This window comes from Pteropus medius, unplaced genomic scaffold, assembly GCF_902729225.1.
Source record: "Pteropus medius unplaced genomic scaffold, Ma_sr-lr_union100, whole genome shotgun sequence".
NCBI classification, from domain to species: Eukaryota; Metazoa; Chordata; class Mammalia; order Chiroptera; family Pteropodidae; genus Pteropus; species Pteropus medius.
The window spans coordinates 7,798,513-7,823,008 of NW_024349519.1; the positions used below are offsets into that span (position 1 = coordinate 7,798,513).

General features: G+C 35.3%; 1 protein-coding gene across 1 annotated transcript in view; it reads left to right on the forward strand.

Moving 5' to 3' along the window:
• SLC2A13 (solute carrier family 2 member 13) overlaps window positions 1-24,496 on the forward strand; it is a 303,609-nt gene that overhangs the window by 220,540 nt on the left and 58,573 nt on the right. The window lies entirely within an intron of this gene.

A 24,496-nucleotide genomic window follows, 5' to 3' on the forward strand; every position in this document is an offset into this window, starting at 1 on the left:
AAATAAATCAGCCAGAGAAAGATAAATACCATATGATTTCACTTACATGTGGAATCTAAGGAACAAAAAGAATAATCAAAAACAGACTCACAACTATAGAGGACAATCTACTGATGGCCAGAGGGGGAGGGGGATTGAGATTGGCGGGCTGGGAGAAAGGGGTGAAAGGTTAAAGTACAAATTAGTAGTTGATAGATAGAGGATGAGGATGGGGAATATGGCATGGGGAATGCAGTTAGCATTAATGTAACGGCTAGGTGGAGAGCCAGAGGAGAGAAAGAGCAATCAAGGGGATCATTTTATAAATTATATAAATGTCTAACCAATGTACTGTATACTTGAAACTAATCATAAAATAAAATTTAAAATTAAAAAAAAAGTAGGGATCGGTACAGAGCCAAGCAGGAATACTGTAAAACTACTTTAGGTCATATTTAACTCAGTGACATCTACATTCTAACTGAAATAAGTAACTTTAATCAGTAATTAACTTTTCCATGAGGTACATGTCTGATGTAGTTGATTATCATCTGGATATTCTAACATTCTTCACTGAGTTCTGCAGGTATTTCCTGATTCATTTAAGCAGAAATGTTCCCTACTAGGTTTCTTCTTAAGGATTAGAAAGTGGAAATTGAATGGTATAAAACAATGAAATGTGTTCTAATGGCAAGGTGCAGATTTAGAAACTTGTCATACACACTATGTCATAGATAGAGAAACGGATAGATGGGCAGGTAGACTGAAGAATGCACAAATGAATTAATTAAAGATTGAATGATTGAAGAAATCAATTAATATATTCGGCAGCGGAGTTTCAAAGTTTTTAACTTCATTTTAGTGATTGAAAAGGCTAGCAATCCCTTTAAAACATATGAGAGAACACGACCTAGCTTTAAAAACAAAAAATAATATTCCTTCAGCCTCAATTAGATGGACACAAGCCTCAAATCAGTGGGTAAATGATTTTATTAATTTAGTAATATTTGGTAAATGATTTATTACTTTATATGAAATTAAAACATTACATTGATACACTGAATTCCAGCTGGAATTCACTTAGAGCTTCTTATTGAGCATGTATTTCTGGTAGCTTCACATTACAACAATGAAGAAGATATATATGTATTATTATACCTTCCCAATCCCAAATTGTGGTATCTACCTGTCTTTAGAAATGAATAGTTATAGCTCCTCCTTTCTCTTACTAATAAGTTGTATTTATTTATTGGCCTACTGATTTTTTATAGTCTTTATCTTGTTCTAAATAAGACTTAAATGTGTCTTAATGCAGGAAGTTAATCTTAGCATAGACTATGTCTAGATGTAGTGATCTTTACTTTCTTTTGACTTCTCACCTCAACTGCTAGAAAGATAATAGAGCCACTGCCAAAATTCAGCGTGCTCTACTTTTGTTTTTCTTGATGTGTATTTTAAGTAAACTATCTTTAACACAGTTATCTCTGAAAATTATTTTAAAATGTTGTCGTTTGATCAACATAGCATATTCTCTACACCTGGTGTCTGATTTAGATGTAGTGACTTAGATTCAGAGTAAGACTGATATACTATAAGGTCAACTAAAGGCAGAAAGTCAGCCAGAGAGTAATGAAAAAAAGTTTTATGAACTTCTGATAGAGGAAAGGAATAAGTTTTTAATGATTTACATAATGAAATAGATTTCCTGACATCCACTTTTAAAGTTTAAATTAAAATATTTGTTGTTGTAGTATAGCTCATTTCACAGCAATTTATGATCATCAATCTATTAATCCTTCTAAGTTATTAATGTTTATCTAATATATCAAAGTAAAATTATAATGGAGTGAGAAGTAGTACAGTCTTATTTTATTCTTATCAAAAAAATGGGAATCTGTTTTTGAAAACAGAACCAAATTTTACATGTCCTTTGGAAGTCAATGAGTATGAAAAACATTTATTGTGTGCCTTTTTTTCAGGCACATATTAGTCTTTGTGAGAATTTGACAGTATTTATAATCTCAGTGATTTTATAAAATATGCCTGCAGTCCCCTTACTGATTTTGTTAAAACTTATCCATACAATTTTCCCCTTTCTGGAAGATAAACATAAACAAGTCATCTTTGTAGTACCTTAACATGAATAATGTTCACGCTGTAAATGTAGGTGGTATGATTTCCCCATGGAATGATCCATGTAGGAAAATTGAGCAAATAAAACATTTAAAGCGGGGAGTTGGTTTAATATCTAAAGAATGTTGTAAACTATTAGTAGGAGTACATTTTTCTTTTGGAAAGTAATAATGTTCTACCTAACAAAGGTTGAATTCCTATGCTCATTGACTCAGCCTTTCCACTCAGAGAAAACTATAGATTATAGTGATAAATTATGTAATACATTCTGACTAGAGTAGAGTAGAAGATTTAAGAAAGTGAATGATTCAGAAACAATGGTTCTTTATTTTAATTCAATAAATACAGATAGTGTAGCAGGCACAATTGTAGGTTAGGACCAAATACATTATAGGGTGGAGCTCACTAAAGACTTTGACAAACCCAAGAGATCGACTACCCTAAATAATTTCCAATGAGAACTTTCCCTTTTTAGAATATTTTCATTTTTAATTGATATTTTATTCTAAGACATAGTTAGATTTTTGTGAACTGAATGTATTAACATCTTTTAGATCTGCTTTGTAGCAAATAAAACTGTACAGAGATGAACATGGATACAAGTTGCTGTAGAAAATGTGCAGTCACCTGAATAAATGCTGTCGCAGAGTACTAACTGTAGCTAGGAGAAATAACCCTAGTGTGGGTATCATCTGAATCATATATCTGAATGAGAATACACAAATATACTTCTATTATGGCCTTCAACTCTACGCTCTCAAATACTGTTTTCTTATTCAGTTAAACTTTGGATAGTACTTCCCAAACTTTGAGGATTCAAGCCTTTGCTAGATAACACTTTCCTCAAGTGTGACCTCAGTATATGCAAATCACTATCATAAAACCCTTTAAAGTAGACAGATATTTCCTAGAGTATACAATTATAGAATTGCAAGGTACCCTTACCTTATGGTTTTCCTCTCATCTCATTCATTCATTCATTCATTCATGCATGCATGCATGCATGCAGCTAAAAATATTTATGGAGCACCTACTCATAGGATTATAGTAAGGATGCATTATTGTATGAAAGCACCTAAAACACTGTTTGGCACATAATAAGCACTCAATAAACATTATAGTCATTGTTATTAATAAAACCTATGGTAGGAAATGAGATTGGGATGATGGGTAATCTTTCAGGGAAGACTATCCTGAGGATGGGATGTTTGAAGTGAGCTCTGAAAGGGGGAGGGGAACGTGCCAGGCAGAAGAAACAGCAGGTGCAAAGAGAAACAAGGCAGTCAGGTACTTAGCAAGAGCAAGGAACTGAAAGAAGGCTAATGCCGATTGACAATATGAGAAGGCTGGTAAGGTAGGCTAAAACAGATCCTGTAGAACCTTAGAGATCATGTGAAAGGTTCTGATCTTCAGTATAGGAACATGACCCCATTGTGGGGTTTTAAGCAGGGGAGAGACTTGACCAGACTTCCTATTCCAAACTTCCTCTCTGGGGGTAGGGGTACACAGAGGGCGCAGGTTGATGTAGGGAGAGCGATTATTAGAGTTGTCTGAGAGATCGTTGCCTGGCCTAAGGTGGTGATGTTAAAGACAAACAGGTAAACAAATTCAAGATATTTTAGGAATGAAAAATCAACAGGAATTAAAAATAATTGATTAACTATGAGCGACCACATAGAATAGATCATGGAAATGAGAAGGGGTGACTGGACAAGGCAGTTACAAAAGAGACTGCACCCCTAATTCATTGTTCTTTTCCTTTTAATAGTTTTCAACTGTGAGTCTTACATAGACTCATCAGAGGAGGTATTTAAATCTGTCCATCCCTCATTCCAACAGATATGGCGCACCAGGACAGTGGAGAATAGGTTAGAAACATTCTCTTAGGTGATTCCACTACAATAGGTCCACGAATAATGTCATTTTGTTATAACATTGATGAGTTGCCTTAACAATTCTTGTGTATATCAGTTAGCCTACAGTAAAACTGGTTTCATTATGTGCCGTTTTGCTTAAAGTCACAGAACCTATTGACAATATTAAGTCAGGACTTACTGTAGATCTTCCATTGAGAAACACTACCATAACGTTTCATTTTTTTAAAACTGTCAACTTTCATTCCTTTTCTTTTTCCTCTTGAGCATGTTAAACCAAGAGTACAAAAATAATCAATGTGTTTCAAATATTTTCATGTTTTCCTCTCCACATGAAGTTTCCAAACATCCAAACTGTCGCTTCATCTTAGACTTCCCTATGGTGACAGTAGTTTGAGAAACAGTATATGCCTAACTGATTAATGCCTAACTAATTAATTCTTCTCCTTATGCCTACCTTGTGTAATTTAGCACACATCATTGGGATGGGTACTATAAGAGTGTTAGATTCAATCGTAAAATTTTTATGCAACCTTAAAAATGTGCAGAAACCCTGTTAGCCCCTATTTTTTCCCCAGTATTTGGCATCCAGGTGATAACATATTTGTTTCCAGCAATTCTTACCAACTTGACAATGACTACAGTATTATACTATGAATTGAAACTTTCCATTTTTGTCCAATTTTATTTTCTGCTTAGTGATTTCATTTAAAATTTACCTACTTTATTTTTGGCTCAATGGTACAGGCTAATATGCCTTAAGGTTAATATTAATAAAATTACAGGAGAAAATATGTTATATTTGTTGAATAAGATCCATAGAACTATTTCAGATGAAGATGAGTATACATAAAATGCTTGAAAGGGAAAATGAGTTGAAACAAAAATCCTACATAACCTTGTCATGTACCCTTATCTCCAAATAATTGTACATGTCTTTTGCTAGCCCTTAAACAGCCATTGCTGAATTTGACACCTGGATAAAGAGGAGGATGGTGGAAGAGATTCTTGCAGGAAGTTGGCCACTTATGTTATGGGGCAGATTCATTGAGTTCTTTATGACCTTTTTATCTTGATGCCTAAGCTTTTGGCCAAGGACCTACAAAGCTCCCACAATGACAGGATCTCCTAGTCAAACCTTGTGTTTTCTACAGTCAAGAACTGCAGCTTGGGAAGCTGGAAAGACAAAAAGGAGGTCTCTAGTTTGTGCAAAGAGTAGGGGAAGAGCATTCCTAGAGATGGAAACATCATGTGTACAGGCCCTAAGCAAGGATTATGGCTTCTTCAAGGAATTTACCAATGAGACTGGGTCCTCTCAAGCAAGCAAGCAGGCAAGCAAGGAAGAGAATGGCACAAAAAATAGACTGGATGGCAGGCTGGCATCAGACCGTGCCAAGAGCTGATAATCCATGAGCATTTGAGACATGCTCTTGGAATACTGAGAAGCCTTTAAAGGGTGATAAGATGAGAATGACATAATCAGATTTCTGCTTTTAAAAGGCCACTCTGGCTCTACAGTAGAGAATTGATGAGAGAAACACAAAGGGTGATGCAGGGAGATCAGTTAAAAAACTCAGTGGCCTAAGGCAAGAAATGATGCAACTTGAACAGTAGCAGTGGACATAAAGAGACTCATGAGCTATTTTGGAGGGGAATCACAGGGCTAGGTGATTGGTTGGATGACGTACAAGAACAAATGCTTTACACAAGGTTAGGTGAGGAGTCCAGGTTTCTGTAACTTCACTGTAATTTACTTCTTTAGAATCATGATTTCAGGGATATAAATTTGGGGACCCTTTCCCTCGCTTTCCTGTTAATTGCAACAGTCACATAGTACAAACAGTACTTAATATTTGCCATCACTTATACTCTTATTTGAAATGTCATTTTGATTCCTTCTTGAATTCCAAAGACTTTTTGAGAAAAGCTCTTCTTAATTTATCCATTTAGGTCTAAAATAACACAAAAAGATAAAGGGGAAAATGTGTATCTCTGATAACACATTAAGACCTATATTCTCATTCTAGAAATCTGGTCGTCGAACAAATAAAATCAATCTGGAGTTTTGGTCACATTTCAAATTATTCTACTTTAGAATATTATCCCCATTTTGTTCTGTGTATTCAAAAGGAATTCACTATCCAATACTGAGGCAGTAGTAGGCTATAATCATAATCACTGGTGTATTTCCTCATAAAAGCCAAGGAAACTTTAAAGATAAAATAAGTACTAAATGAGGTTTCTAAGAAAACTGAACTGTTCTCTAATTAAGTTTAAGTAAAATGAAGATTACCTTCTTGTAAGTCACGATATCAAACAAATGATGAAAACTGTTCAGATACTAACATTTAAGCATACTGACTTATTAAATTGAGATATTTTCTATCACATTGTAAAATTATGTTATGTAACTCCTACTATGTTTTTGCTGTTTGAGAGGTAGGAAAATACCTACTGCTGTGGACCAATCTTTCTTTCTTATTTTCTTTTTAAACAAAGCATAACAACTTGGTTATAAAATAATCTCTTCAGTGAATGTAACTTTGGAAACTACTATTTGATACTGTAAAATATCAAACTATTTTGGTTGAGTGGGTGGTTAGGTGGATGAGTAGATAGATGAATGGATAGTTGGTTTTGAAAGAAGGTAGATGATGCCGACTAAAGGAAGTTTTTAGTATAATTTTTGTCTTGAAACTTAGGTACATGTGCTAGAAAATTTGGCGAAACTTTGTTGCTATAAAATAGCTGATGATTTAGGAAGCTTCCAAGCCTTTGTTTCTTCAAAGTGTTTGGCCTTTACCTCTGGTCCTGGCTACAACATGATTAGTGGTACAGTTCGGCAGGCGTGCTAGCAGATAGCAGTTTAGGTGTGAGGATCTCTAGGTGTGCAAGGAGTCACGCAGTGTTCAGGTACTGCTTCAGTGAATTTCTTAGATTGTTCCGCAGTAGTAACAAGAGAGTGTTTTTCTAATATAATAAGTGCATAATAAAATAGGATGGAATGACACATGCCTCTCGAACTATAACATCTAAATTTTATGGTGAATAAATTAGAAGACTAGAAAAATGAAATCGTGTATCTTAAACAACCTGGTTTTAGAGGCAGACAATCAGTGACTAATTGTTGTATGATTGTACAAAGTTTAGCAGATCAGAAAATACAGCACTTTAGAAAAATGTTTATATATATTTGTAGGCAGTTCATCCTTTAGTAAACATTTTTGAGAGCTAAAGTAGGTCAGGGGATACTGAGATTAGAGGGGAAAAAAAGCCTTACTCTATATGGAGCTCACAGCTAGGAAGAAAATTGATATAAATAAGTGATTGCAAAACAGTATGATAAAAGCTGATAGATGCACCAGAGCATGCCCTGGCATAATTCAGTTCTGGGGCCATCACAGAAGACTTCACACATGTGGGCTCTTTACCTTAGCATTATTCTGAACCCCTTCTTCATGTTTTCAACTACATAAAATAAATTATATAAGAGTACAAAGGAAATCAATTATATTGAAATATGACTGCCAAAATACTTTTAAATGAACTTATTACATAGTAATGAATGTACTTCCTTATTAACTTATTAAGTAACAGATCTAGCTGGAGGGCTAATACCATAGTTTCAGAACCATGATGAATATGAATATAAATGGTATTTTGAGATATCTGCAACTATTGTAATGGGATATGAAAATATATATGACTTCTGTTGTTGTCAGTAGTTTATTCCTTACATTTATAATGGAAGGAAATGCTAAATTTCAGTAATATGTTAATGACATACAGATGCAATTTTTTTTCTCACCTGACTTTATGGGCTCTATTAAGAACCTCTTACACAGGAGTGAGCTTGGCCTAATAATTTTTCAAGGGTAAGTAAGAGTTTCTCAGACCAATAAAAGTGGAGAAGCCTCACAGGGCATGAGAACAACCTGTGCAAAAACAGGGTTATGTGAAACAGATTTAATTATAAAAGTCGATAGTGCTGGAGAAAGGGATGGCAGTCACAGGATGAGGTGGAAGAACAGACAGAGCCGTATGTACTAGGTCAAGACGGGTAGTAGAGGGAAACCATCCGACAGCATCAGGCAGGGGAGTAACCTGATCAAATGTGAGCTTTTTCTGCATGAATTTTGGAGTATATATTATAGGGAAAAGACTCCAGCAGCCCCAGAGAGTCAAAGTTATTGCATGGTAGTGAACTTGAGGACAAAGATACCTTTGGAGATATGATTGGGAGTAGACTGGTTAAACGCTAAAAGGAAAAAATTAGGGAAAAGGTGTTCTGGCAGATCAATTTTATGGATATGTAGTGGGGATTAAGTGACCCCAGGTAATATATTTAGACAGAGAGATAGACCACAATTCCAGGCATGCTTTTTACTTTAAAATAATAATAATTTCTGTTAATTAATCCCTTACCATATGCAGGCATCATTTCACATTCTTTTTTAATATTATCTCATTTTACCTTTAAACTTCCCTAAAAGGAAGATACTATTACAATTTAATTTGACAGGTAAGAAAATAAGGCTCAGAGAGTTTATATAAGTTGCCTAGAGTGATATAACTGTTAAGGTGGAGAACCATTTTGTCCTCTCCACCACTGCTACCCTGTCCCACCCCCATAGTCAAACTAATCGCCTTTCTGTGAATACGTGTTAATAGTACCCAAGTTCTATGGCTGTTCTAAAGAAACTCTATCAGTTACCCAAGAAGCAAAGCAAAGAGTTTTAACTTCCACACATTTAAGTGCCAGGTATTTAAATACTAGGTTTTTGTTTAACAAAACACTCCCCTGAAAATCGATTATCGAATGATCAAAATTGTTAAAACCAGAGACATCCTAATGAAATTCTGCCCACTAAATGTGCCATTTAATGGAACTAATGTTAAAACTCTTTCAAATATATTCAGTAGCTAAGGTACATTGTGTAACAGAGATGGAGTACTGGGTTCATGCACAGATTCCTAAACAAATGTAGGTAACAAAACTATTATCTTTAAAATCACGTTCTCAGCAACTCTGATTCTGGCAAGATAGGAGATACCTTGATTAAACATGATGCCATAGTGGCCTGAATAAAGCTCTTGCTGACTTCTAGGAGAATTATATATAAAAAGAAAAGGATGCTCAGCTTAGAAGAATAAAGATTAGGTTTATAAATCTCTGCCTTAGGATCTTGTCAAAATTAGATCTTGTCAAAATTAATTCTCTTAAGCTTACTTTTGTTTTTTTTTAAAAAGAAATAAGGTAGGCATTTTGGGACACCGACCAAGAAACCAGTCATAGAGATAGTGTACTGTAACCATTGTTCTGTTTCTAAAACAATGCCAAACAAAATTTAGATATCACTCACACTGGTTCAGCCTTCTGCCGGTAAGGTGGGATTTCTTTATTTTCCAAATAGTAGGTCCAGTTCTGGACTCCAGCAGAGGGAGCACATTAGACACAGTGCAGTTGCCTATAACTCAGCACCATTTTTTTGTGCTCATAACTAGGCAACTGCTTCAAGTGGGCAAGGCAGTATGACCCTTTTCATTACCTCCTATGAAAAAATGTTTGGCAGTGTGGTGGTCAGCCATAGGGTTATCATCATCTTTAAGGTATATTCAATGAACAAGTTCCTTTTTTCTCTAAAGCAGCACTAAAACATTGAGCAAAACAGTAATTTCTTGACACAGATTTTTTTCACAGGAAACATATAGCAATTTAAGCTATATTTGTTCCACTGTATAAAGTACATGTGAATTTTAGTCTTACTCAGGAGCAATTGATTATAGTCAGTTTGTGTGATGATGTTGACAGGATTTTAGGGCCATAAAGGGAAATTTAACCAGAATGTACAAGAACTATTCTAGGGACTGATTAATTTTTATTTCTCCCTCATGGAATAAGTTATTTCTCATGAAAACACTAACCCATGTGACCAAATGTCTGATCAAAACACTATTATTTCCCAAGTTATTTTTTACAAACTTTGAAACAAATAGTATTAGATCATTAATAACCACCTTATACATTTTACCCCACCCAAAGCCACACACCCCTGTAATGTCCTTTCTAAATCACTCCCTCCCCCTTACCCCTGGTAAGTGAAAACAGATTCGATAACATCTTCCCATATTCTACTGCTCTGAGATGACAGAGCATAAAAGATATATAAGACATTGTTCCATCCTCAGAGAAGTTTCAGTTTGTAGAAGAGAAAGATGCTTTACAGAATTGTCTCTAATCTGTATTTTAACACGAGGGTAAAAGATATTGCTCTTTTTGATTCTTGACACAATAAAATAGGTGATTCTATCATTTTTGGAAGATAAACTTTGCAAATTCATTTTTAACTGTGTAGAAGTACCTAATTTGTAGTAGTATCTCAAAACTCAGCAGCATGTCTTAAGTATTCCATATTATTAGGCAACTATACAAATCTGTTCATTTCCCTGTTCATTGCTTTTCATTTGATACTTGTAATATAATTGGCATTTTTCTCCATGTACATCTATGTTGCATAATTACTAGTTTTTGTGGAAACCTGTTACTCCTTGGTAATTAGCATTGATGATTATGTCAATTCTATGGTAATTTCATCCTATAACATATTTTTTTTAAAATAGTGTTATACATTAGGACCAACTTGCAGGTACATTAATAAAGTCTCTAACCTCCACAGAGGTTAAAAAGTTCAATGCTCATTTTTATAATTATCAGTGTCATAATGTCATTGCCAGTAGCCCAGTTGAAAGTCAGAACTTACATTTTTAGGTTCTTTATTATCTTTTCTTTTCTTTAATTTCAATTTCTATATCATAAATTCATGCTGATCAGTCTTAGCAAATCAAGGATAAAAGTTCTTTCATAGAGAGAACTTATTAGCATTTTCTAATTAATCCATTTTGAAAGCAAAGGAAGTATTTATTTTAATCGATTAATATTTATATGCATATTTAACTTTCTGTGGCCTAAATATTTCACTCTTTGATTTTTCATTTTTATTTCATTTCATCATATGATCGATATATGACTATGTCAATAGATATCTTCACAAAAGTTTAGTATAAAATAATAAACATTTGAAATTGAAGATAGTAATTAACCACTCAAATAACAAATGTCTGCCTATGTAATCAAATTTGACAAGAATATGCATTATCTCATTCATATATGCTATACAATTATGTATAGTACTATGGGTAAACAAAGATAAAGGAATTTCTAAATTCTTGGCAATTAGCATGTACTTATGTTGATGCAGATAAAATTCTTTGTTAGCTTTCTTTTCATCTTTAATATTATATAAATTATGTGTGTGTTTGGCTTGCTATATATAATAAGAATAAACCAGAAATCTAAACATGCTATTTTAATATTTCTCCTTTTCGTACTTAGAATTACAACATGTGTAGCAAAGTGGTCTTCCTTTCTTATGCCAACTGACAATGGTCAGTGCGACTGCAGAAGAATTACGAGAGGAGTTAGAGTGTTGTACTTTTTTGATATATCTATTCTGTTACTATCTATAGGCAACCTTATTTTACTTAATTCTTATATTGCTGAAAATTATATCAGTGCAGTAGAACTCAGTATTTTAAAGAGCCATTCATCTAGTTATGTTTTAAAGTAATAACTCCATTTTGGTTCCTGTAACTACCCATTGCCAAATCCATTGACTCAGGATATTAGGAAAGGCTTCCCAGAGCCGACAGCAAAGAACTGGTTGGAGTCAGATAGACCAAAGCAAGGGAAGACAGCATTCCGCATAAATGGGATAGCATGTATGCAGAAACAAGAAGACGCTTAATATTTTCTAGAAACTACAAGTATATGAAATTTTATAGTTTCAGATACACACTTTCACAGAATGCAGTTTCCTTTCATCAAATTATGTGCCTGTATGCCTGATTTTTTTAAGATGACCCATTGAGAGCAGTAATTTTAAGCTCTGTCATGAGGACACTGGCAGTAAGAGAATAGGCTAGGCCATGGAAGAGGCGGCATGAGGGTTCTGAAAAATGCTTATGCTGTGCTTAGCAGAGCTGCACTGGTTCTCTAACTCTGAGGGCCTAAAACTGTCTCCTGTCCCCTTCTCTTTCTCCCTTTTCTAAGGAGAGGGGGGGGCTTGTTCGCCAGTCAGGATCAGCATTACTAGTCAGCATCCATTCCTATGGCCTGACCCCATTACCTTCCCATCCCCTGCCTCCATTAGACAGGTGGACATGCAGCCAGCTTCACCAGGAGTCACCTCAGTCCGTGGAGGAGAGCGGTCAAGGTGCTGCTCCTGTGGTGGCCCATGTTATGGTGGCTGGGGACAATAAGGCCTCTCCCCACTCCTACCCCTCCCCGCCCAGTACCCTTCCACAGCCCTGCTCCTGTCTGTCGCAGGCTTACTTCAGAAGGTTAAAGAGCAGGGGCTTTCCAACTGGTTTAAGATTTACAAGATCTTTGAAGATTAAAGTATTAAAAGACAAAAGCAACAAATGGAACATATATCAAAAAAAGTTAAGAAATTTACACATAAATGAAACTGAAATAAACAAGAATCTGTGAGACTTCAAGAGATACAAACTTGGTAATTATCCTGTCAGAGACAAATTGGAGCAACAGAAATTGTAGCACTATAGAAAGAAGTTTCACTGCTTGGTTACCCTATAAGGAAGAGTCACAAAGGAACAATTTACCACCTCAATCAGACAGGTGCTGAGGTCAGATAGATACAGTCATGAGCACTTCAAAAAACAGAATCACAAAGCAAAATAGCCTTGACAAGCTAGAGCCCTCACCATCACTGTCATTACTGCGCTCAAGCCTCACAAATAAGAGGCAGTGCCCAGCCATGGAGGCTCAGCCATTCCTGGGTGGATGAGGTTAATGGACTGAGGCATTAACTCTTTGAGAATTTTTTTAGGTTGCCTTTCATGGTGTCCAAGTAACTTGAAGAAACCAGTTTGCTTGCAAAATGTCCCATTTACCACTAGACATTGACCAAGGCACGAGGGAGGACCAGTGTTACCAGTATGCAATCACATGGATACAGACACACTATTTGGGGTCTCTTTCCCTCTCTTAATTTTTTCATTTAGCCTGCATTACTGAATACAAACCATTTGCTGGTTATTGTGTCACCTGTTAAGGAAACAAAGCATCAGATATAGCCCCTTGTCAGGAGTGGCAATAACTTAGAATGGCTTTTATTTATATTTTTAACCCATATTCGAGTCTCATATCTTTAGATATTGGGACTTAAGTCGAAGCTGATATTTCAGAATAGATTTAGAAATGAGTAAAATTTAGTTTTAAGCATTTGAAAAAATACATTAGTTAGGAATTGTGTTTGGCTATATATAACAGAAAGACAAAATAATTGACTTAAACAAGAAAGGAGTTTCTTTCTCATGTAAAATAATTCAGAAGTAGAGAGTTTGGAGCAAATGTGCTACATGTAGTATCATCAAGGATCCAGGCCTCTATCATTCTGCTGTGCCCATACAAGTATTCTTCACAGGTTCACAAGGACAGTCCAGAATGGCTGAAGGAACTCCACAATTATGTCTGAAACAGGTCAGAAGGAGAAATTTTAGAAGGACTGATGCTTCCTAGCTGAATCATAGCTGACATCCCTTTGAAGTCTTCTGAAAGCCTACGCAATACTTCTCACAGTCTAAAATTAGCCCCACGGCCATATCTAGTTATAAGAAATGTGTTCTTTTATTCAGTGACTGGGAGAGGAAGGGGAGACCACAGTGTTCCCAGTTAAAAATCAGAATTCTCTTACGAAGGAGGAAGCAAAGAATGGAGATAGGGGTAGACTACTAGCAGCCTTTGACACAACAGTAGATATAGGCAGTCTGCTAACTTTACAGAACATTTATGAGTGGTTTTGCTTAACTGCAGAAAGGATGAATGAATTCACCAAATAAAGCTCTATCTACTTTCATGGTTTAGTTCTCTTAATAGTGATTAGAAGTCTAAGGTCAACTTTGCAAGTGGCAGGAAATGTGACCCTTTTAAATAATTGACCTCCAGTTTCAAAAAGGAGAAAAAAATCATTAAAACCTTTCTTTAGACCTATTTTTTTTTGACCTTGTAAACCAGTAATTTCAGCTGTCCTTTGACATGTTTAAAATGAGTGATTTGAGTACATGAATGATTTGTTCATCTATTCAAAAGGAATACTAGTCATGGCAGCCACCGTTGGTTATATATGCAGCACTGTGACAACCTCTGTGCTAAGAGCTTTATATTAATTCTGTCTTAGATCCTTCAATAAAACTGAGGCGTATGCTATTATTTCCCCCATCTTACCAGTGGCACTGAGGCTCAAGTTAAGCGAATTTTAAAAGATGATGTAGCTTCTCAGGCAGTAGAACTGAGCTTGCACTGAGAACTCAGCTCTTGACCACTCTTCATTCTGAAATTTACCATTCAAGCAGTGGGATGCTTCTACTGCCCAGAGGAAAGTCACATACCCTTTGGGAAGAGGACAATCATTCCCTATGATTAAAGCCCAGTGAGTCTAAAACTACCTATGTTGCTGTGTTTTCACTTACACAGTGAAATCGAGATTCTTTTCTGAGAAATCTTTGTTATGAGTTATAATCTGTTTGGGACTTAAAGAAGTTTTGTTTTTTTAATTTTTGCTCATTTATTTTCATTTACCTGCATTAAGCTCAGAAAATTCTTTTTCTGCCATTTTAAGGGTCATCCTAGAACATCTTTGATATAAAAGTAAGTGCTTAAGATAAAGTAAAATTATTCTAAAATATTTTAAAAGATTCACTACCTCGGGTTTCCTTAGAGCAGAATGATCTTAACCACATAACTTTGAAAATGAGTATCTAATCCAAATTAAATTGTGGGTTTCATTTTATTTTGTTCATTTTGAGTGAGTGTTGTTTTTAAGGATTCTGTTACACAGATAAATGAATACAGAAAAGTAATTTAAGTCGAGCAAATATAGATGTCATGCACTTACAAAGAAATACCATTTAGACAAGTTAGACTTTATCTGTACACTCAGATGAGGAAATGAAAACTATAAAAGCCATTCTCTTCTTAGCTTCCTCCTCTAGCTATAGAGATGCATTATACATGTGAACCTGAATCTGTTCCTTAAAGAGAAAAATCAGTGTGCTGATATTTGTATTTTGACATGCCCCAGACATCACTCACTTCTTCTTTTTAATTTCATTAAGTCCTGTCAATGTGACAGGTTATAGTTATAAGAGCACATGATTACACTAAATAGAGTTGCACACATCAAAAGACGTGATGATATCCAAGGAGATAACTTCCGGGTTATCATGTTTATCTCCATCACACAGCACAGCTTCCAAATCAAACATCTCTCTGGGGCCACAGGGGCTGATTGTTTCTCTCAGTCTCCAAACAAAACTTACTTTGTCCTTCACATTCAAACATTTCATTTCCTATGAAAATAAAAAAGCTCTTCAAGTAACCATGGAAGAACTGATAAGCAAAAGCCTTATAAGCCAAAATATATTTTTCCTTTTGATTTTGTTTTCTGGGTGGAGCACTCATAGGATGATAAACATAGTGCCAGATGTTGTAGGGTTTGATGAAAACTGCAAAACAGACTTGGTCACCAAATTTCTTGCTTGGTGCATAAGAAGATATATTGATACTACCTAAAAATAGATCAGTTTATCAAAGCAAACAAAAATGAGTCCCCCAAAGAGAGGCAATTTTAAAAAGTGTTTGCATAGGTAGGTTAAAAAAGACTGTGAAGTGCTCACTTTAAAATAATCTATTTTTCGTGTGTGTTGACAAAGAACATATGAAAGTCAGTGTGACTGCATTCACAAAAAATGCAGATACTGTATATTCAGATTTCAATTTGTGATTCTTCAAACAGTAAAAGTTAATTAGCTCAAAATAAAAATCGATTCTCATTTCCAAATTTATAATCTAGAGATCATTTGCAAATACTTATAGGTGTGTTGGTTTAATTTTTCTTTTTAATTTTAAGTCATGAATCTAGATAAGTGCATATTGAAAACCAGCACAGTCTTTTCAATTTAGTTATTCGGAGGAGGAGTATTTCTAAAGCATATTTTGGTGAAGACAAGATCTCCATAATATTTCAAGGAAAAATTAACTACATAAGCAAATAAGTAAAATATTCCTTCTTTATTTCCTTACCTTCATTTTAACCTGTCAAATGAAGAAAGAATGTCACTTCCACAGTCCATGAAAGACTCAGACCCAGAACTGAGTTTATTCCTCATTTGCCTCTCTCAGGACACTTGAAGTAGCATTGCAACCTGAGTGCATGACTTAGGGTCCAGATCTGTTTGTGAGAATTTGGTCTTCATGGATACTGAATACAAAATATGTCTGTAACAGATACCTTGCTTTCCTGATTATTTATATTTTATATGTTAAATAAATGAATATTATCTCTTCTAAGAAGGAAACCCTGAATTGCTTTTAAACTTTTATTTTCTAATTCTGAAAAGTTCAGAACAGGGAATATTTGTAGTTATCATTTCTATGTGCGGAAAGATATTTATGAGTTGCTCACTATTAAGAATTATACTGTCATATTTAAAAATAGTACAATGCTAATCAAAGAAAGTGTCCCTCAGTGCAATGCTTAAGTTAAACTCTGACTTCTTGGTTCTTACTAGGATCCAAGCTGTCTACCTCCCTCCCATATATCTCGAAATATCAGAGAGTTCTCAATATGTAGAAGAGCTAGTGTTAGGAGCACTATACCGAAATCAGCAACTCATATCAGGTAATATGATTAGTTAAATGTATATCGCAGTAGGAATGTGTGTTATATAGCTTTTTAGGGACCCATCAGTGATTATACAAATACGATTGCAAAGACATAAAATAAGGCTTATATAAAAGAGTTTTCTAATGCTGATGATGAGCCCCAAACAAAAACTGAGTGGAGTTCTTACATTATTTATTATTTGGGTAAAGCTCTGTGAACTACATACATTATCTATAGAAAAGATAGTGATCAGTTTGTAATGCTTTGATAAAAACAGTGTGTTGATAACTTTTTAAGTCATCTGTCAATAATCATATTACTATCACTGATAATCAGAATGATAAGTTTATCATTCACAAACACAAATAAGTTTAGCTGTTATACAAGTTAGGATAGGATAGACATTACTAATATAACGATAACACACCAAAAAATAAGAACCTCAAAATCTTAGGGGTTTAAAGCAACAAAAGATCTGCTGATATCTCAGGGACCCAGGCTAATGGAAACTCTGCCAATTTATGATGCCACCCCTTACCTCAAGGCTTCAGTATTCATCATAGAGATGAGATGCAGAGCTGGAAAGTTGAGTACCAGTATTTAAAAGTTTTGGCCTACAACTGTTACTTCCACTCATATGTGTGGCCACAGTTAGTCATTTGGCTGCTCCTAACTTGAGGAGAGTAGGGAATTATAATCTTCTATATACTTTGAAGTGGAGGGCAGCTAGATATTAGTGAATATTATTTATCAATTAATATTGATATTTAGCAATACCAATTTTTTTGCTGTTTTATAATGGCCAAGATTTCCCATCATTCTTTCTGCAAAAAAGTCAGAGAATTTTTATCCTGCTGATTGGATCACTACTGTTATCTTGTTATCTTGAAAACATCATCTCTTTTGGTGATACCCATTAAAAATGACAAAATTATTCAAATGACCATTTCTACCACTGCCTTGGAATAACTGACAATGTTCAATACTATAACTGTACCAGTACTATTGGTTGAATATTAAATATCAAAAAGTATGCATGAAACAATTTAGTGTTTTTTCAAAATGTTGAACTTAGAGTTACCATAGGACCCAGTAATTTCACTCCTAGGCATATGCCCAAGAGAATTAAAAAGATATGTTCACACCAAAGCTTATACACAAATGTTCATAACAGCATTATTTATAATAGCCAAAAAGTAGAAATAACCCAGCTGTTCCATCAACTGATGAATAGATAAACAAAATGTAACATAGCCACACAATAGATATTTACACAGCCGTAGAAAGGAATGAAGTACTACAATATGGATCGACCTTGAAAATATTATACTAAATGAAAGAAGCTGGAAACAGAAGACCACATATTATATGATTCCATTTATAGGAAATGTCCAGAATAGGGAAATCTTTTGAGACACAGATTAGATTGGTGGTTGCCAAGAGAAGATAAGTAGAATTTGAAATAAATAGGGTTGATTTTTTGGGGTGTTGGATATGTTCTGGAATCGGATAATGGTGATGGATAGTGGTGATGGTTGCACAACTGTGAATAAATTAAAAATTATAATAATGAATTATAAACCTTGAAATGGTTAAAATAGTGAATTTTATGTTATTTGAGTTTTAGCTCAATTTTTAAAATTTATTTTTAAAAAACATATGTGCCATAGTGGTCGCCACTTTCCACATTAAGTATTGACCATTGTTCCTTCATTTACTGGGAGTGTAACCACTGCTTCATATGCTATCTACACAAGGCAACAGACGACTCCAAATAATCTGATCTCAAAAGATATATACTTAATCTATCACAGTGTCAGCATCTTCACTATGCTAATCAATTTCCCAAAGGCATTAACTTTAAATTTCAACAAACTGAAGTCTAAGTTGAATAAAAATTGCATTTGGAGTCAGAGAACCTGCATTAAAGACACGAGTAAGTCTCTCGGCTTTTCTGGGCTTTAGTTTCCTCATCTGTAAAATAGGAATGCTAATGCATATCTCACCACATTGTCGGAAAGACCAGAAGACAGTGTATGTTGAAAGTGCTTTGTAAATTTTACACCACTATTCTCAGTTCCCCCCATGGTACCATGATGCAGAATTATAATACATATCACAACCAAGATATTGTCATTGATACAATTCACTAATCTAGTTCAGCTTTCCCCAGTTTTACTTCAACTCATTTGTATGTACATATATTTAGTTTTATACCAAAAAAATAAAAAACATACTCTTTACAATTTTAATTTTAGTGTATTTTCTTTAAATTTAGCCAATTTTCCTTTAAATAAACATGAAAATCTGGTCATTTGGAGTGGATACACTTCAGTCTGATCCCAGCTCTGCCACATTTTAGTTGCGGACCTTGCTCAGATAGCTTAATCTGTCTAAATCTCAGCTTTCTCATCTATAAAAGAGGAAAATAAAGCCCCAGTGTAAGAATTAAATAAGAACATGTAATTATTTAGTACAGTACAGCTCCTCATATGGTAAGTTTTCTGTGATAATCATAGTAAGGCTCATAATAAAACTCACCCGCCCAACTCCTCTTCATATCTACAAATACTAATAGAGTTGGTCTACTGGCAAACCTAAAAATTCCAGCCTCTTAAATGTTCCAGTATTTCTTTCCTGTACCCTTTAATAATGAATAATGTGTACTGTCACCACAGAAGATTAATTACTGTTTTTTTTCTTTAAAGGTGGCATGTTACCACTAATTAGACTATATTTGGGTGCCTATTGTTGATTACCAAATTGTTTTGTAGATCTAATTTTACTCTCAATTTGTTGACTGAAAAAGTTGTATATAAATATGTGTGTATATATAATAAACACATTTATTTACCTAAATATACATATGTACATATATAAAAACATGCATCTACATGTCATCTTATCTATACAGAGTTGGAATTGATGTTTTTGTTTTTGACTATGTTCGTCAAAGGTTCATGCAGTATAATAGGAAAACAGTCTTGTCGAAGGTGACAGGCTTGGCAGATAAAGCTCTCTTCTTCCTCCCCTTTAGAGAGTTTATTGATGCACTTTTCTGAGATGACATGAGAGTAACAATCCAAGAATTCATAAAAAGAGATTAGACTAGAAATTAGAGCCTAACATACCAGTAAATATTTAAAAAAAAAAAAAATTCTGACAAATAGGCTAAATCTGCCCTATTTAATAGTGCTATAAAGAGTAAAAGCCTGTGATTGTTTTTAATCTGCAGGCCTCATTGCTGTGAATTATTTTTTGCCTCTAACTCAGGAATCCATTGTATTCCTAAGCTCAATTTCTAAGGGGAAGAGAGGAGAAATACGACTATATTCCAGATGGCTTCAGACAGTTGTATATGGATTTGATCCGAGAGCCATGAATTATAAGGAAAAATTCACAGCTGATTCCAGCCTCAATCCTGTGATCTTATAGACCAAGATATGGGGATGAAGGTGTAACTTCTCTAGTGAAAACTACGGAATGAACTACCAAATCTCCTGTCAATATAAGTGATATTCATTCATCTCTTTATTCAGCAGGTAGTCATCGAACATATATCTATCAGGCAACATGGAAATCACTAGGAATAAAAAATGTGCAAGACAAAAGTCTCTACCTTGAGAAGGCCATGGTGCAGTAAGGAAAGGCAAACACATGACAAACCCTTAGAGAAATAGTGGATAAGCAGTAATAATACTAACCTTCTGTGATCCCCCAACAGCACAGTGATGTATCTAATTAGAGTCGGGAAGTTTCACCAAAAAAGTGATGCCAAATATGAGTCTTGAAGCAAATGTGTAGAAAAACAAAGGTGGAAAGTAATATTCCAGAGTAAACAACATGAAGAAAAACATAAGAGCAGGTCTATTCTAAATTCTGCAGTTTGTATGGACTGGCTAGAGCCCATGGCACCTGTGGAGAAATAGCAAGAAAAGATTGACAAGATAAGAAGGGGCTACATCGTGCCTTAGTAAGGAGTGTGGTCTTCATCCTACAGGCAATGGAAAGCTATTGCAGGATTTAAGTGAGAGAGAAGTCTAATCAAGTTAGATTTAAGGCAATATGGAAGATGGAGTGGAAGGAGTCTAGAGGCAGCAGGACTCATCAGAAGACTATTAGAAGAGTTCAGGTGAAAGATGTCAAGTTTAAGTCAAAGTTCAGATGAGATGGTAAGAATGGGGAGTAGAGGAACTACATGTACTTTGGAGATAGACTTGATGGCATTGTGGCTAAATATGAGTGGTCTCAGATCACACTCAGGTTTTAATTTGTGAGACACAATTCATGAAAGCCAAAAATTGAGCTTTAGCTGTATTGTGTTTGAGGTACTTGTGAAACGTGCAGAAAATTGGGCAGTTGGAAATACGGGTCTGGCACTAAGGGAAGAGAAACACATTGGAGAAACAGGTCAGAGAGTCTCAGTGTATCAGTGATAGTAATGGTAGTGAAAGGCTGATGTTTCTCAGCAAAAGTGTACAGAATAATGAAAGAAGGTTGCCAAGTAAGAGGACCAACGAAGAAAGAACTAAGCAGAGAAAGAAAAAACTAAGATGCAACAGTCTGAGAATTGGAAGAATTGTAAAGAGTATTGTCAAGGGATGAGAAAATTTCAGGAAAGAGGAAAAAATTCTAGGGAATTTTATCACAGAACAATAAATTAAGATTAGGAAAGAAAAGTTCCTGGAGTTAACAATGAGCAGATGACCAGCAGTCTCTGCAAGAGCAGCTTTAACGGAATGGTGAGACATGACTTGCTTCATGAAATCTGAGCCAATAGGTCTCCAGCTTTTAAATTTCCAGTAACTTACAAAATCCCCCCAGAATTTCTTTTCATTTCCTTTTTTTTTCTTTTTTTTTTTTAATTATCATGCGTTCTCTACTTAACACAGTCCAAATAAGGAGAGGGAGTCACCTGACATCTACACTCTGGCCAAGAAAGAAAGCAGGTGTGGCATTCTCTTTGCAGCACTCGGGGAAATGTGATAGTGCAGAAGGCAAAAGCAAGGCACGCTGCCCCCCAAATACAGGTGTTCCCTGGTTAATTGGATTCCAAGTCACCAACTGGAAGCAACAAGGAGCAGTTAGGAGTGAGAAGGGAATAGTAAAGAGGAAAAGTTTTATAGACTAGCTGTCACAGGAAACAGAGTGACATTCTTACACAAAGCAGGGTGTTAACGTCACGTGCGAGGAATGAGTGAGTGAACAGTTACCCACAGGAGATAAAAATGAACCCGTGGCAACGGCTCATCCTCATACCAGCAATCGCCACTGTCGATTTTCCAAAATTGAGGCCACACCAGAGACAGGCACTTTAAAAACCAAACACTGTTCTTAGTGCTCCATCTCATTAGGTTTAATGAGACATACTTAAAAACAAATGGACCGTTTTCTAGAGGGCTGAGTTCATACTTGACTTCACAGAGTAGAAGCTGAAAATGTTCTGAATTAAGCCAAATCAATTTTTAAAAGATTTTCTGAGGAGAAAGAAGAGGGTACATTCAGTTAAGACCCTGGGTGGTATGTGAAATATGTAAACGATTGATTAAATGAAAATAGACCGTCTTTTCTCTCCTTTAGACACTTAGCTGCCTTTTATTCTCTTCTTTTTTACTTTAATTGGAAACATTTAGAAGTTTTAGAACTATTTTTGTTCTAAATACATGAATACTTATTCTTCTCTCTTTCTAAACAGAAGGGTCAGAGATTAAAAAGTTAAATCTTCCTTCTCTTCAACTAGCAAAAAAAGAGCTGTTTGGTTCTATTATTAGGATTTTTTTCCTTCAGATTTCAAGGAAATCGGCACTTGCAGCTGGTGTTTCTGAAAGTGAATTATCAAAATGACTATCCCAAGCCATTTGGGTTGTGGATTGAACGTTTACAAATGCCAGCATTAGACTCTGGCAATTTGAAAACCTAGCTCAGCTCAAAGTACCCACCAACAATTAGTTTTTTCACCCCACCCACACCCTAAAATTATATTCCATAAATGGGCAGAAATAGGCTAATGAACAATACAGTAATGCCTTAATTTATAGAACTGTTATATTTTGATTTATTCAATGAACATGTATCGGGGGTCCAGGCTACAACGGGGTGCTGCAGATACAGGGTTAGTAAACCTGGCCTTTCCCTTGTGTCCTCACAGTCTATCTTGCAAACCAAACCAGTCAGTAAAGAACACTGTAAGTTCTACAAGAGAGCAGTGAACAGAGCAGAGAGGGGCCATGTCCATCAACTGTACTATAGATTGACTTGTCTAAAGTTTAAAATATTTTATATGAATAGGGAAGGATCCATGTTTTATATAATTAATTTAGCAAAAGCATAGTCCTTTTGTAAATACCTTCTTATTGCATTTCTTTTGTAAATTTAGAGTTTCTTAAAATAGGGCCCACTTTATAATTTCTGCCCTTGAAATCAATAGGTAAGAGTAAATATTTGTGAGATGTGAAAACATTCTAATGTGCTTTGCTCTGTTCGTGTTTGTGTGAATTTAGAGTTAGAGTACATGTATTTCCATTATTGTTTTATATAGAATCTTGCAACTAAGTGTGTTCTTAGAGGTCATTTGCTCTTGGGATGGAAAACTTGAAGTCCAGAATTCAAAATTCACTCCAAATCACACTGTGAAAGGGGATAAATAGAGCCTAAATACTAATCTGCTTCTCAAAAGTTTTAATTTGTGCTTAGAATATTCTTACGAACATTTTTTTGGCACCAATATATTTAAATTCTCAGCTTTTATGTTTAGAAGACCTTACATAAATTCATCAGGTCATGTTCAAGAAAACCTTAAAGAGCAAATCATGAATAAAAAATAGTAGCCACTTCTAGAAGTTGTTTCTTTTTTAATGCCATTTGTTAAAGGCACGGTTATGATATGTGCTCTCTGTAAAAGGTCAATTAGCAGATTCCCCAGGATATTTAAAGTTTTGTGTTACCTTCTAAACGTCAAATCGAAGTTAGAAATGTTGTTACATGTGGGAGAATTTTGCCATAAAATCATCCAGATAAGGGCTGGCCACATCCATTCTCACTCCCTAGGATAGGAAGGATTTGAACACTTTTTAATACTTGACCTCTTTTCACTGAGTACCCCTATGAACTTGTATGGAGGGACAATGTGGAGTAGTAGAAAGGACAGTTTTCATTCTTTTTATTTTAATATGGGAAAGGCTTGAGCCTGCACCTAAACCATGAGGCATATTCTGGGAGAGGTTTGAAAGTATAAGCAAGGGGACAAGGCATGGGTCCTAGTGAAGCCCCAAGGACTGAGATTCAAAGCCCTGTTAGAGGGGTGATCTTTAAACACCTCCTTTTCAGAGCCCGGAGGAAGAGATGAGTATAGACATGGCTGCAGATATCTTTATTCATGTCTGAGTTTCAAGTTCAGAAAGTTCATGCCTAGTACTTTCAGGAAGACAAGGCCATCTTCTGAGAAGCTCGTGGGGGAAATGAGGATTGGGGTCGGAGGAGAGTTATGGTTATTTGGGGTGTCAGTTGTGGGAGTGGGGACTGTCACTGATTGGGGCCAGGTAAAAGTTTGCCGGCAACGGTGAGGACCCAGCTGTCGTTGAGTACTAGGAATGTGTACGTTTATTAGTATGCCTGGTTGTGTTTAATTCTTTACCAATTCAGAGCATTCTAGATGTAGAAAAGGTAGAAAAGAAGAAGAAAGATGGTTGGAAAGAGTCAAACATAAAAGTTTATAGGGTAAGTGTTTAGAAGGACCTAAATACAAAGACTCTGAGGGTCTGGTGA